The sequence below is a fragment of the Gymnoscopelus braueri genome (genome assembly GCF_963280865.1).
Source record: "Gymnoscopelus braueri genome assembly, chromosome: 21".
NCBI classification, from domain to species: Eukaryota; Metazoa; Chordata; class Actinopteri; order Myctophiformes; family Myctophidae; genus Gymnoscopelus; species Gymnoscopelus braueri.
The window spans coordinates 2,234,763-2,250,451 of NC_137623.1; the positions used below are offsets into that span (position 1 = coordinate 2,234,763).

Genomic DNA, 15,689 nt, shown 5'->3' on the forward strand with positions numbered 1-15,689 from the left:
AGGCTGAGAGGTGGACATTGCTCTTGTTTTCATGATTTTGTGCATGTCATTTGTTTTGCTTTGTTGCAGAGTCGCAAGACACATTTCATTTGCTGATAATAAAGTTACGATACTCCATGCGTACCGAAAATGAAAATGGAAATTGACGTTCGATACAGCGTAGCAAAATGACATAAGTCACATTATAAGAGGTCTTCATATTCTATGTACAGTATATTACATATATATATTATTTATAATACCGTCATGATTCTGTCGTTGAGGATGCGGCAGGTCTCGGGGTCAGAGAGGTCAGAGTTGGTCACAGAGGTCATGAGGTCATCGGCGGCCCGCTGGAACGATCCTCTGGCACTGCTGATCCATGTGGGGCTCAGACCAGACTGTAGGATAAACCACATTATTATTATTATTATTATTATTATTATAACTGCTGATCCATGTGGGGCTCAGACCAGACTGTAGGATAAACCACATTATTATTATTATTATTATTATTATTATTATTATTATAACTGCTGATCCATGTGGGACTCAGACCAGGGGACCTGGTGCAACGCTCAGGTCCTGGACCTGGTGAGACGGAGGAGGAGCCCGGCCAGGAGGCCATCATCCACAGAGCCTATAGTCCCTCCACGTGACAGAGCCTCTCCTCTCCCCTGGTCCCGGCAGAGTAGTTCCGGAGAAGCGGACTGAGTGGCCCTGTGTTTCCCTAACAGTACGTTTTAACAGCGGGCGACTCTCGGGCGATCCCCGGGCGACATCGTCCAAAAGATAAAGAAAATCCATCTTTCATCGCCCCCCGCCCACTTCGCCCTATCGCCAGTAGTCGCCGGCTCTCATAGACATATAATGCACTTCCGGAAAATACTATCCTGATCGCCCGCTGTTAAAACGCACCGTAAGAGGAAGAGTCGGGGCTGGGTCACTGGGTCACCTGGGCGATGGAGGGTGTATGTTGTTGCGAGACCCGAAACACCCGTCGACCCCAGGATACAACACTGATGATACGTCTCGGCGCATCCATGTGATGGTTTTTATTTACACCACTGGTGTGTGTATACATAAAGGCTGAGGCAAGTACCTGTTTGATCTGGACAGTGGTGGAAAAAGTACTAAAATGCTCTACTTAAGTAAAAGTACCAATACTGCAATATAAAAATACTCTGTTACAAGTAAAAGTCCAGAATTCAAAATTTACTTGAGTAAAAGTACAAAAGTATTGGCATCAAAATGTACTTAAAGTACCAAAAGTCAAAGTACTAAATATTTGAAAATAGCAGATCTACAAGCTCACAACGCGTCGCGCTGCGACGCGTTGTGAGCTTGTGATCTGCTATTTGCAAATAGCCTTTGTATAAAATAGGGCTAAAGTGGTTAATGTATGTTTCATTATATGTTAGTTTATATCTGAAAAGTAACTAGTAACTAAAGTTTTCAAGTAAATGTAGTGGAGTAAAAGTACAATATTTGCCTCTGAGATGTAGTGGAGTAGAAGCAAAAGTATTGGAAATTGGAAATACTCAAGTAAAGTACAAATACCTCAAAATTGTACTTAAGTACAGTACTTGAGTAAATGTACTTAGTTACTTTCCACCACTGTGTGTGTGTGTGTGTGTGTGTGTGTGTGTGTGTGTGTGTGTGTGTGTGTGTGTGTGTGTGTGTGTGTGTGTGTGTGTATAATACAGACTGAGGCACAGGTACCTGTTTGATCTGGAGGATGTGTGTGTGTGTGTGTGTGTGTGTGTGTGTGTGTGTGTGTGTGTGTGTGTGTGTGTGTGTGTGTGTGTGTGTGTGTGTACCTGTTTGAGCTGGACGATGCGTCTGTAGACCAGCTGCACAGCCCTGGTGAGGGTCTTGCCGTACCCCCTGACGTCCAGGGGCAGCAGGTGGTCGTGGGTCAGCCTCAGGGCCATGTGACCGGCCATCTGGGCCGCCAGGGCCGCCATGCCGGGGGTCTGGTGGGCCGTCAGGTAGTCCAGGTGGTCCTTGGTGTCCAGGGACGTGCCGTAGTAACGGTACGAGTCCATCTTCATGTAGGACAGAGACAGAGAAGGACAGTTTTACTTAACCCACTGATACCTGGAACGCATCTGTGTCACTTTAGATTTCATTGGCTATTCAAAAATAGCAGATATACAAGCTCATAGCGCGGCACCGAGTGCCGCGCTATGAGCTTGTAGATCTGCTATTTTTGAAAAATCGTGAAAACATTTTTTTTTTTTTTTTTTTTCAAAAAACTGTCAGGATTTAGAAAACATTTTAAGAATCGGACTCAGGCCTTAATGGGTTAAGGACCAGTCGACATGTACAGCAGGGGGTCCCTGGAGGAAAACAGGGGAGGGTCATGCCTTTCTAATTTTAGTACAAGGGAGGGTCAGCTAATTTGACTTTGAATCCAAGGGGAGGGTCATGCAATTTTGAATTGATAAAACAGTCCGTTTTTTATATACATTTTCAGTACAGCAGAACAGTGGTCAATGACCCCTCTCTATTTCAAATGATACGAAGGATTCAAATCTAGTAACACCTTGGTCTATTTAGAATCAATGACGGTCGTTAACAAGCCATCAACGCACAGCAAGTGTGAACGACCCAATCAAATCTATTCAGCGTCTTAACGATGGTGGTTTTGTTTTAGCTCCTGCTCATTTGATTTAGCTATTTTGTCTCATCTGTTTAAGGAAATAGGTAGCTGATATATTGCACTTTTACCTTAGCGCTAGGTATACTCTTGGTTGCTTGTTTTTGCAGAAAATGCACTAAAGACTTCTGGTGATTAGTAGTTTTCGTTCCCTACCTATGTTGAATACACTTATTGTAAGTCGCTTTGGATAAAAGCGTCTGCTAAATGACTGTAATGTAATGTAATGTAATGTAATGTGGTTGAACAATTAAGCAACACTTCAACAGGTGTTAGGCATATTAGAGAGATGCATTATCCCAATTTCCAACACAGAGATATCCTCTTTTAAGTGTGTTTTTGTAGTACATCAAGGTAAATACAGGCTTTTATTTGACGTATGATGACGCATCAATGTTGTCAGTTACTTGGAAGTCGGATGTCTGACTCGGAGTCGGATGTCCGACTTCCAAGTAACTGACAACATTGATGCGTCATCATACATCAAATAAAAGCCTGTATTTACCTTGATGCACTAAAACCTCCCTTAAATACACACTATGCTGTGTGCGTGTGTAAAACTGTCATCCTTGAGTTGACTTTCCTTTCTGTTGTCACGCACATTAACATCCACCATCGATAAAATTAAATATAATACAAATCTTCACTTTCCTATATTACTAAATGCATGGTCAGGGACTACATGCAATACCTCCACGGACCACCAGTTGAAAACCCATGATATAGGCAACAGTGTAGTCACTGTAGTTAATAATTATGGGATTCAATGGGTTTCCCACATGTACGTTTAGAACACTGTCCATTCTGCTACCACTACAGACACTACACTGTGCATTTAGCAAGACTGACTACAGTAATGTTCTAATCATTGTGGAAAGCAAAACATCGGACATATTATCAGTTTTAAATGTCATGTTGTTGTATTTGATGGGGAGGGTTAGGGGTGTCAAGATAACACTAATTTCACGATACATACATGATGTTGGGCATATGATATCGATATGATACATTATTAATGTTCTTTTCTCGTGTATCATCAACATTGGCCATCATCTTTAGTTTAAAATAACAATTATAAAGCACTTTGTACACACAAATAAATACATTTGAGCAAGCTTAAGGGAGAAGTGAAGTTCTCACTAACTACTGTATAAACCCATTGTTTCAGAGGACAGATAGACACTAATATAACAAATATAATATAATATAACACTGCATAACTATAAATTCCACAAACCTCATATTTTTGTCATCTGGACTTTACCAACCAAGTGCAGCCTAGTTATTTCCAACATCTCAAAAAAATAATATAATAACTATAATACCAGATACAGTATAATACCATGTAAACAATCTTAGATTAGATGTAGGCCTATTTGAGAGTGCAGACTGGCATAACTGCTTTGAGGCATGTCACATTAACGAGCGTCAACGAGCATCAGCTGACACACAACACCTCCCCTCTGCAGCGCTTTAAACTGAAAGTTTCATTTCTCTCCAAAATATCTTGAATATGATGGAAGACATGATTAATAATTACTGTGATTATGATAAGCTTTACATTTCGTATCACACACCATACAGTAAGAACTCCTATAACTTTCACCGGGAAAAAGAAAAATATTACAATACAGTATGACATCTTGACAATACCTATCGTCACATTTTAATACCACGATAGGCTATATCGTGGGACAATATATCGTGACACTCCTATAGGCGGGGAGGGTTAATCTTTTTTTTAATCACTTGGGGAGGGTCATTGATTTTTTTAGTAGAAGTAAAAGTACTGAAAGTTGGAAATACTCCAGTAAAGTAAAAATACCTCAAAACGTGTGCGTGCGTCTGAATGTGTGTGTGTGTCAGAGTGTATGTGTATGTGTGTGTGTGTGTGTGTGTGTGTGTGTGTAGAGGGGGGTGTGTGTGTAGAGGTGTGTGTGTGTAGAGGTGTGTGTGTGTGTGTGTGTGTGTGTGTGTGTGTGTGTGTGTGTGTGTGTGTGTGTGTGTGTGTGTGTGTGTGTGTGTGTGTGTGTGTGTGTGTGTGTGTGTGTGGCAGCCCTGGTGTTGGCAGCACGAAGGTGAAGCTCCGGTGAACGCCAATGTTGTTTGTATAACATACTAACAACCACACCCGTTGTAACTACCATCGTTAATGTAGTGGGTGCAGATTTGAGATGCATTTGCAACTTCTATGAGATAGCCTGCACCTTTGACCCTAGCCTAGAGGAAGCCTTTATGACCAAGGTCATTAAATACCAACCACTCCTACATACCATCTCAGAGCTGGGCTATAGGTGCAGACTATTTGTTTTTATATTTGGCAGCCTATAGGACATACCCACAGACTGGTTGTTAGAGGGCTTCAACTACTTGGGATACTTAGTGCATCGGCACACCCCTAGTGGTTAAAGAGTGTGTGTGTGTGTGTGTGTGTGTGTGTGTGTGTGTGTGTGTGTGTGTGTGTGTGTGTGTGTGTGTCTCTCTCACATTGGGGTTGGTGAAGTGGAAGGACACAGATGGGATTCCAGAGAAAGCCAGGAAAGGATATGCAGGATCATCTACTGTCATGGCCATCAGTCTGAAACAACATTTCATATTCAATAAATACCCCTGAGTCACAATGTAATAGACTTTCCTCTGTCTGTACAGGAGATAAAGAGAAGTCTCTTCATGTCCTTATATCATTTAACTGAGAACAAACTGACATACAGTGTCATTTTACATTTTCTTTTTAGCTATAACTATTATCTTATACTTTGGGCTACTTTGGGCAATTAAAAAAATAGCAGATATACAAGTGACGCGCTACGAGAATCTGCAAATCTTTGAATATATATTTTCTAAAGCGAAAATTTGTAACTCAAATCTTTGCTTCTGGGGGGATTCTACAAATGTCTTCTAATTCCTAAAAAAAAGTGGTTCTCAAACCTTTTTCATGTCAAGGACCCCCAAAATCATATGTGTTTGTCCGCGGACCCCCATCTCTAAGTATGTTGATCCAGGGAACAAATATTTTGTTCCAGGGAGCTCACAGCGTGGCACGAGTGCCGCGCTGTGAGCTTGTAGATCTGCTATTTTTGAATAGCCAAAGAAATCAAAAAATTACACAGATTGTGTTCTCGGTCTGAAGCATCTTAACTCTTGATGAGCGGCAGCGGTTCCGGTAGGAGACACAAAGAGTCTCCTTTGTGTCTCCTACCGGTCCACTGGTCATCAAATTACTGTCTTAGGAATGAGACAGAAACGAATAAATATCCATGAATTCAAATCTCCATGAGGTGACTAATACATAGAAAAAAACTAATTTTTTTTGGGGTGAACTATCCCTTTAATGTCTTACTGTACCACGTGACATTTACATTTCTGACTAATAAAAGTAATCAACCAATCAAACATGATGGGGGAGGGGTTCTAGGTCCTCTACTCCAGTGTTTATCAACCCTGGCAAACGTCCCAATTTTGGGCCGGGGCTACTGCTGAGGTGTGCCGCGCCGTTTGAAGAAGGTTTGATTTTTTTTAAACAATAATAATAATCAGGCATGCAAAACAGCCCCGAGGTGAAAAGGGTGACAAAATGCTGTTTTTCTTTCGGGTCAGGTGTCACACTATTGCCCTATTTGGATTCAAAACGGCTAGTGGAAGCTGAAAAGCTACAAGTTTGCATGTCTGAATAATGCAAAAACAGAAATATTTGTTTGCATTTGCTTTTTTTCTCCCCCATATATTTTCATGATAAAAAGTGCGTATCGTATCGAAATCGTATTGAAGTTGTGTGCCCAATATCGTATCGTATTGGCACACCCCTAGTGTGTGTATATAGATATACCGTATATATATATATATATATATATACCGTATATCTAGGTGTGCCCTGGGATTTTTTGGCTATGCCAGGTGTGCCTTGGCACAAAAAAGGTTGATAGACACTGCTCTACTCACGCGTCAGTCTCCCACTTAGCTCCTCCTGCCACGCTGTAGACAGAGGAACCCTTCAGCAGAGGACTGCTCACCTAGAGAGACATGATGGACCTTTAACATCCTGCTACCATAACACACTGCTTCTATAACCTACTGTACCATAACACACTGCTTCTAGAACCTACTGTACTATAACACACTGCTTCTAAAACCCCACAACATCATCATCATATCTGAACCCACTAAATCATCCTAGACATTGTAAAGGTGTTACCTGCTTCATGGAGCTCTCCAGGAGGCTGTACAACAGAGGACTGGCTGTGGCCTTGAAACTCCCCAGACCTAAACAACACACATAGAGAATATGAGTCAGCTGACATGTGTGTGTGTGTGTGTGTGTGTGTGTGTGTGTGCGTTAGGGCTTGTAACTTTCCTCAGAAAAGATATTCGAATATTGGTCTTAACAATTGGCAGATATTCGAATATATTTGAATATTATTATTATTATTATCATTCCATTAAAAAAATAATTATATGTTTATTTGACAGAAACAATACAAAAAACTATGTATCAACAAGTGCTCGGATCCAATAAAACATACATTTTGTTGGTTTTTATAACTTGATACATAGTTTTTTTGTATTGTCCCTGTCAAATATACATTTAAAAAATCTAGTATATACATGTTTTCCCCATAGTCGAGGAATATTCGATATTAGCGTGCGTGTGTGCGTGATACTAACCCATGACTGCTCCATCCAGGCTGATGTAGGTGAAGGCTTTTTTGTCAATAGAGGACATGTAACCCTAGAGAGGAACACATTTCTTTAAGAACACATTTCTTTATGTAACCCTACAGGAACACATTTCTTTAAGATAGAGGACATGTAACCCTAGAGAGGAACACAGACACAGTTTAAAGTGTGAATGCATTCATTTAGTCATACAGTCTTTCATATAGTCTATCATAATAATGCTGTCAAAATCATCGCGTTAACGGCGGTGATTCATTTTTCTTCCTACCTCCAGCCACTCGGTGGCGCCAACACTTCCGTACTCCCCGGCGCTCCAGCTGGCGAACACCAAACTCCTCCTGGGCCTGAAGCCGTCTAGACACACACACACACACACACACACACACACACACACAAAAGTTTGAGAACCGTTTATGTAAATCATGTGTGAGTTAGTTACCTACCATGATGTGTGTGTGTGTGTGTGTGTGTGTGTGTGTGTGTGTGTGTGTGTGTGTGTTAGTTACCTGTCTCTTCCATGTTATGGGTGTGTGTGTGTGTGTGTGTGTGTGTGTGTGTGTGTGTGTGTGTGTTAGTTACCTGTCTCTACCATGATGTGTGTGTGTGTGTGTGTGTGTGTGTGTGTGTGTGTGTGTGTGTGTGTGTGTGTGTGTGTGTGTGTGTGTGTGTGTGTGTGTGTGTGTGTGTGTGTGTGTGTGTGTGTGAGTTACCTGTCTCCACCATGGCATGGACAGCCTTGGCCAGCTCCAGCAGAAGGGTGGTGCCCACCGTAGCTCTGGCATAACCACTGCCCCACGCGTCTCTCTGAGCTCCCAGCACAACGTAACGGTCTGTGAACCGCACATTTAATCATTTATTTATGTCCACATAAGAGATACAATACAAGGACACACATATTACAAGGTGCTGTAAAACATGTACAGTCAGCAAATCATGGACAAATACCCCCACACCCTTCAGGGGTACAAATACCCCCACACCCTTCAGGGGTACAAATACCCCCACACCCTTCACGGGTACAAATACCCCCACACCCTTCACGGGTACAAATACCCCCACACCCTTCAGGGGTACAAATACCCCCACACCCTTCAGGGGTACAAATACCCCCACACCCTTCAGGGGTACAAATAACAGCGTCTTCGCCATATTTGGCGGCTACCGATAGTAGAAGAGATTCCACAGAATTTTGCAAGCCGTTTAGCTGCTTCTTTTGGCATCCCAGGTTGTTGGAAGCCTCTTACAACCAACCATGTCCTAGGCTGCTAAAGATAAACACAAGTAGATTGCACCTATAACCTAGCTCTGTGATGGTATGGAGGAGCGGCTGGTATTTAAGGACTTTGGTCATAAAAGCTTCCTCTAAGATAGAGTCAAAGGTACTGATCTGGAACCTTCATTGACAACAACAACATCTGGTGTATTAGCAGAGAGATGTGCAAAGATTTCAGGGTTTTCAGTACAGAGATGAAACATGGAGGGTTTGACACAGGAATGTTTGTACATTCTCACTGATGGTGTAAAATGTTTAGATATGTCCTTAGTTATGAGATCAACTATTCTACACACACACACACACACACACACACACACACACACACACACACACACACACACACACACACACACACACACACACACACACACACACACACACACACACACACACACACACACACACACACACACACACACACACACACACACACACACACACACACACACACACACACACGTTAGTTCGCTGGTCCTCTACCAGCGAACTAATATTCCACTCAATGTTTTAACCCATTAAGACCGGGGAACGTCAACTGGTTGGTCCAGGCTTTTATTTTTTAGCAAAACTAAAAACTAAAAGCCTGGAGATGGAGGCTATAAACAGGTCATTAGAACAGAATACCAGGATCGATGAAGCCCTTGATGACTCCAAACACGTTGTGGATGTCCTGGTTGACCAGCACGTTGTTGACCTCCACCGTGACGTTGGTGACCCCTCCCAGAGTGTAGGACACGCCCGCCATGTTGCCTCTGAACCCACTGCTGGAGTCTGACTCTGGACCCCCTGTCTGACTGTAGGGGGGGGAGAGAGACAGAGAGAGAGACAGAGAGAGAGAGACATAGAGAGAGAGTAAAACAACATGAACAACACTATGACTAAAACAACATTATAATTTGCTGTCAAAATTAACACTGGTGACAAAGCCAAAGAGTCTGCAAAGATCTTTTTTCAGAAGGGCGCATAATCAATTTTTTCTGCATAAACTTCCTGCACATTTCGCAACTTTTCGCAATTTCACTGCATAAAATCACATAAAAAAGCCGCATATTTCATCGCAAAATCAAGGATTTTTGTCCGTGTTTTTTCTGGAGGGTGGAAGGATCACAAGTCAACCAATGCCTGCTCAAACACAGAGAGCCGCCTCACACAATCTACTATAAAAGTTGTAACAACACATATCATTGTTCAGAAAGTAGTACAGCATCCATGGTCATTGATTGAGCTGTATTGTGCCTGTTGACCTGTTGTACTGCACAAAAACGAAAAAAGAGTCACGTTGACCTTTGCCCTTACGTTAGGATAGTGGCGGCCATTTGGGCCGTGACGGTTTGTGCCGGAATGGAGAGCAGACCGGACGACCTGGTGGGGGGGAACTGGGTGTGGTTGAAGGACGGGAACCCTGGGGTGTAAGGGTCTCCAGAACCCAGATGGACCTGAGAGGAGAACACACACACACGAACACACACACACACACACACACGTTACTTTCATGATATCCAGCCTCATCCTGTAACATATATATCAGATCTACCAACTCTTCTCACAGGAAACCAGCTATTTCAAAGCGTTCTGACTGTCATCGTGGTCGAGCGAGCATTGGTTTCAACAAGAGAGCGACCGTCACTTTGGATAGAGCCGGCATGCTGTGTGTGTGTGTGTGTGTGTGTGTGTGTGTGTGTGTGTGTGTGTGTGTGTGTGTGTGTGTGTGTGTGTGTGTGGGGGTGTGTTTGTTTAGGCAACTTTTGGGGACATTTTTCAGAATACACACCAGTTGATTGGGGACCACTTGAAAATCGGGGACGAAATTTACCGTCCCCAAAGGGAAATCCTTATATTTAATTGTAATCATATTCCCCATGCTCCAAAAGGGCCTTAGCACTTAAAATTACAATTGTCCCCAAATGTCCTTATTTTTAAGGTTTTTGTGTATGTTTTGTGTATAACCCCGCCCCCAAACCACCTCAGGAGTGTGTGCTCTACATTGCCCCTAGTGAAAGTGTGAAAAGTTGCAATCATAAAATGTATTTCTGTTGACTTCCTGTGTCCCGGTTGCCAGGCAGAAATTAGCTAGCAGAAAACCTAACAAATACAAAACTAAGACGGTAACAGAAAACACAAAAATAAAACAAACTAAACAAAATCCCTCTTTTTGCGCTTTTAAAAAATACATTGAAGTGCTTCATTTAAAATTAATTAATGTTAATGGCCAGCCATCTCTTTAATGCAAATTTCACAATAATTTGTGAAAGGAACTGGTCAATTTGAGGCTGGAAGGTAAATCTTTCCACTGAACTGCTGCCGAGTATATGAAAGATGTTTTTCCCAGATTGTTGTCAAATTTGTAGGGCTTAAAATCAGTAGGTGAAATGCCTGTGAGTATCACTAACCTTGTTAAAGTAATCACAGAAATACTTGGGTGCTACCTTACTTCTAATCCTGTGAACTAAGTACATTTTTAATTGGGATACTCTCTCCTCCACTCTAAAGGGCCAGTCCCACTGAGCACTATAACTATAACTATAAAAAGTATAGTTTTAAATTTTGTTTTTTAAGTCAAGTGGATGGCAGTGTTCACACCAACTTTAAAAAAAAATACAATGGTGAACAATATAGTTATAGTTATCTTTATAGTTATAGTGCTCAGTGGGAATGGCCCTTAAAGGGATATTTCACTTTCAAAAAAACTTTGGGTCATTTTATCGTCTACTCAGGCTTTTGTAAGCCCCCCAGACCGTTTTTAAGTTGCTTGATTTAGTATTTAGATATTTGATAATCATTTTATCAGACACGCCCCCTTCCTATACAAACCCATTATAACTTCAAACTCCATTTTTAACCTGTTAGATTCATCAAAAACACTCGTCCTTGGTTCTGCTGACTCACTCTGCTAAGCCTCTTACAACAAAAAAAATTAAAAAATGTGCACACATGCAGCTGCGTTTGTTAGGCAACTTTTGGGGACATTTTTCAAAATACATTACACTTGCTGAGCTAATAGTATGTTGCTCTTTGGATGCTTGTTCTTCCTTTGTATAAATAACATTATCAGCTAGACTCATTACTTAAACTACTGTTCATTAGCCTAAAATAGGGACAGTTTGACATGGATGTGGATTGTGGTTAAAATACAACTTTGGGTAACATGAGGCCTACTCATTGATGACAAGAGGGCGATCTCTCCCCCAAATACAAGTTCCATGTAGTCACATACAGTATGTGTCAACTTTTCTGGGATTGTATATGAATCTTCTGCCCAAACTTGAAACATGGCTTAGCCAACAGAGGGAATGTACAAACAATCAAATTCAATCACTCAAAATTAAGTTATGAATCAATGTACTATCACAGTACTTTCACATAATCTGGTCATATTAACAAAATAAACATTCATCAAGAGCATTAACTGTATTAAGCCTATATGCGTTTTCAATCAAATATCATAAATTATAGCAGTGATATGTGTTCCAGCATTAGCAGCAAACACATAAGTAACAGCATCATACATAAGCAACAGCAGTAGAATTAAGCAAAGACATAATACACACTAAAAGAAACACTTATCGCACCAGTGGCATTCCCCTCGATGGCTTGATAAGGTCCAGTCTTCCCAGCTTCAATCTTTGATTCCATCCATCCATCCATCCATCCATCCATCTTCAAGAATCCTCTCAGCATCCAACACTGCTGCTTTTCACTCTGAACAAACATTTTCCACTTCAGTGTCTCTCCTTCTAATCAGTGATTGACACCAGCTGCTGACTGGTGTAAAAATGTAGACCTGTCCACTTAAAGCCCAATCGGGGACATTTTAGTGGGGGAGGGGTGGAAGCGTAGTTGTATTCACCCAGCCTGTGGTGGACATCAATCATCCACCATGAAAATGTTCAAATGAGCATTTTGAAAGCAAGACTGTCTCTCTCAGTCTTGCTTTCAAAATAAAAGTGTCTTTCTTATTTAGGCTTTTGACAGCACAGTATGTCATTTGTAAGGTAAAAGGTAAAGGTAAAAACATGTAGATTGTGACATTCCAACCATTAACATAATGTATGATATTAGCTAATAATAAATCACCAAATACTAGAAACAGCAATACATTCATTAAGTAAATTTAGAACCTCACACAGAATATAACCTGGAGATGAGCATGCATTATGTGCAGCATCAGTTGGAGGCTCTGGTGTTTTTTCCCCCTCTGTCTATAGACCTGGTAGTGAACAGTATTCATACTCTTGGCCTTCTTCATCCCAAACAGTGTAACTCTGTACCTGTATATTTTAGATCACTGTGAGTGGCATTAGGTTCCCCATGCACTGTATTCAGACCAGGCATGCCACTTCCCAGGAGTACTCTCAGGGCAGATACCTTGCCCTTTCCACAGGCGTAGGATACAGCACATCCTGACAGGGCATGCATCCCCAGGAGACCCTGGCATTTCTCGCCCAATGCCCTGACAGTGGCATTTATGTTCAGGATGGTGCCATCCCATTGCACTGCAGAATGAACATTGGCCTTCCAAACCCAGCACACTAACAGGACAAATACATCTGTGTCATCACTTAAGATTTGTATGGTATGTGCCCCTGCTCCAGCAGCTTGCAGCACGTAGCTAATGAGGGTGATGTCAGCCTCCTCATGGTTTACGATGCAGTCCATGTTATTCACAACAGGATCTTATCAGCAGTGAGGTCATATGTGCAAAGAAGGCATGATAGCTGCATCTTGTTTGATGCGCTCTTCATCACAGCTCATCACTTTAATGGTCAAAGATGACAAATATCTCATCAGTTCCAACTGCAGTGTAGGCTTTGTTGAGGCGTGATTTAATGCTAGAGGCAATGTCCCCAATTGTACCTGCCACAGGCCAGACAATGTGGTAGAGCACCCTATCTCAGGCAACCATATTCATCGATCAGTGATGGTGGAACAGGGCTGAGCTCATGATCAAAGACATCTTTCAAATCTATGCCACACTGCTATGCCTACGACTAAGAGTCGAGCAAAGGACCTCCATGTCATAAACTGCCTTGCCAGTGACGGCTTTCTTCATCACCTCCATGGTACTCTCTTCTCAACAGTGTTATGGAAGCCTTCTGGAAGAGACGCTACAAAGTCATGGCTCTGCTGTTCACCAATCTGAAGAGCATTCTACGCTTCACAGAGTTTTGAGCCACCTGTCCATTCACAATGTTGTACAGGACTTTCTGATTATCTTTCAAGGGATGAGAGTGTTTCTGGAACTCCTCCATGATTTTAACACAATCCCATTGATCCAGCTCTCTGTGTCTCTCACCTTTCTCCTCATGTTTCCCACAACTCTGATTCTCCTTTCCTTCCACATGTGCATATTCCTCCTCTGGATTATCTGCCGTTTCCTGACTTGTGTACATTTCTTCCACTATCTGGGAAAGATGGGAACAAATAAGGAATTGATCCACACTGCAACTTGTTGTTCATTGGTTGAGAGGCCTTTCAAACCACCTTGTCCTTTCCCTTGTTTAATGTAAGTCTGCACACCAAACTGGTCAGCAGGTACAGCAGTTCCACCGTCAGAGTGGCGGCAGACATGAGCCCCAGCTAAAAGATCCTGCTTGGCCTCATGTGGAAGATTTTGCACCATCTTGAGGTACCAGGTGATGTACCATGCATACTTATGGTGCCCAGCAGCAAAGAAGTACAGGACCATCTGCTTGAGGCAGTGTTGCTGTAGGAGGAAGTATCCCCCTCTCTCTGCACAAAGTAAACGCAGTGCAATAAAGGTAGGACAAACCAGGCAGTCCACCCAGAGTCTACCAGTAGGGTGCTCACGTGCCATGTCCAGATATTCTGATATAGCACCATCAGTCTATGGTCCATCTTTCAGAAAATCTTGGAGGACGACGTATTGGAAAGAAGTATCCGATATGCACGAAGTGTATTTGTCCAGGATTTGCCATTGAGAATGTTGGCAGGTGCTCATAAAAACATTGTTTACGTATTACGCAACATTCAGGGTCGGCATTATGAGTTTATTTTTGAAATAATTCATATTGTGACACTTTTAAATGGACATTAGACATGGATCTAGATGAATGATTAATGATCATCTTCCTGAATTCACTACAAGCAAAAATATATTATATAATATTTCCTGGTTTTGGCCCAATTAGTACATATTGTATGCAAATTATGCAAATGAGAAAAGTTTGCGTAATTTAATTATGGCAAGAGATTCATTTATGGACATCAACACAGACTTCGAGTCCAAAATCACATTTCTAAATTGAGTGAAAGCAAAGAAATCCAGATTTGTTTTCCTTCCCCCCACTAAAGTGTCCCCAATCGGTCTTAAGTGGACAGGTCTACTTTTTTTGCCCCTCTCCCTGGAATACAAGCGTTTGTTTAGGCAACTTTTGGGGACATTTTTCAGAATACACACCAGTTGATTGGGGACCACTTGACAAGGCACATGGTTTGGGACTATACAGTTGGGGCGAGAATGTTGATCTTGTGGTCTTAACACCTAATGGTGCCATGAACAGTCGGTTTGAGTAGAATCCAGCAAATAAGATGTCTCTATACCAGCTCATCAGTGGTGGTCACACACGTGGGATAATACACCCTCTCATCTTATCAGCTAATAGTAGTAGAGCTCCCTGCCCTCTTTGACTACACACCGTACTTGTGTTTTAAAATCTGTTGCAGGACTCATGTGTTCTACCTGTTAATTTGCTTTTGCCTTTACAATAAAGCCCAGGACACATTTTCATGGTGGATGATTTATGTCCACCACAGGCTAGGTGAATACAACTACGCTTCCACCCCTCCCCCACTAAAATGTCCCCGATTGGGCTTTAAGTGGACAGGTCTACATTTTTACACCAGTCAGCAGCTGGTGTCAATCACTGATTAGACGGAGAGACACAGAGGTGGAAAATGTTTGTTCAGACTCAGAGTGAAAAGCAGCAGTGTTGGATGCTGAGAGGAGGCATACATTTTTGCCCTTACCCCACTAATCTCCGTAATACAATCACACGCTCTAAGCAACTTAGCAACACAGAACCTAAGCATGGAATTGAAGTCACATGGTTTGGAACTATACAATTGGGGTGGGAATGT

At 42.0% G+C, this 15,689-nt stretch overlaps 1 pseudogene across 1 annotated transcript in view; it reads right to left on the reverse strand.

Moving 5' to 3' along the window:
- LOC308077289 (transferrin receptor protein 1-like) overlaps positions 1 to 15,689 on the reverse strand; it is a 42,645-nt pseudogene that overhangs the window by 6,533 nt on the left and 20,423 nt on the right. The window contains exons 8-17 of the transcript XR_013935028.1: positions 9,888 to 10,027; positions 9,216 to 9,385; positions 8,026 to 8,145; positions 7,584 to 7,669; positions 7,304 to 7,367; positions 6,834 to 6,901; positions 6,581 to 6,651; positions 5,129 to 5,219; positions 1,800 to 2,027; positions 243 to 380 (exon numbers count right to left, since the gene is read on the reverse strand). The product of XR_013935028.1 is annotated as a transferrin receptor protein 1-like (transcript). The remainder of the gene's footprint in view (positions 1 to 242; positions 381 to 1,799; positions 2,028 to 5,128; positions 5,220 to 6,580; positions 6,652 to 6,833; positions 6,902 to 7,303; positions 7,368 to 7,583; positions 7,670 to 8,025; positions 8,146 to 9,215; positions 9,386 to 9,887; positions 10,028 to 15,689) is intronic.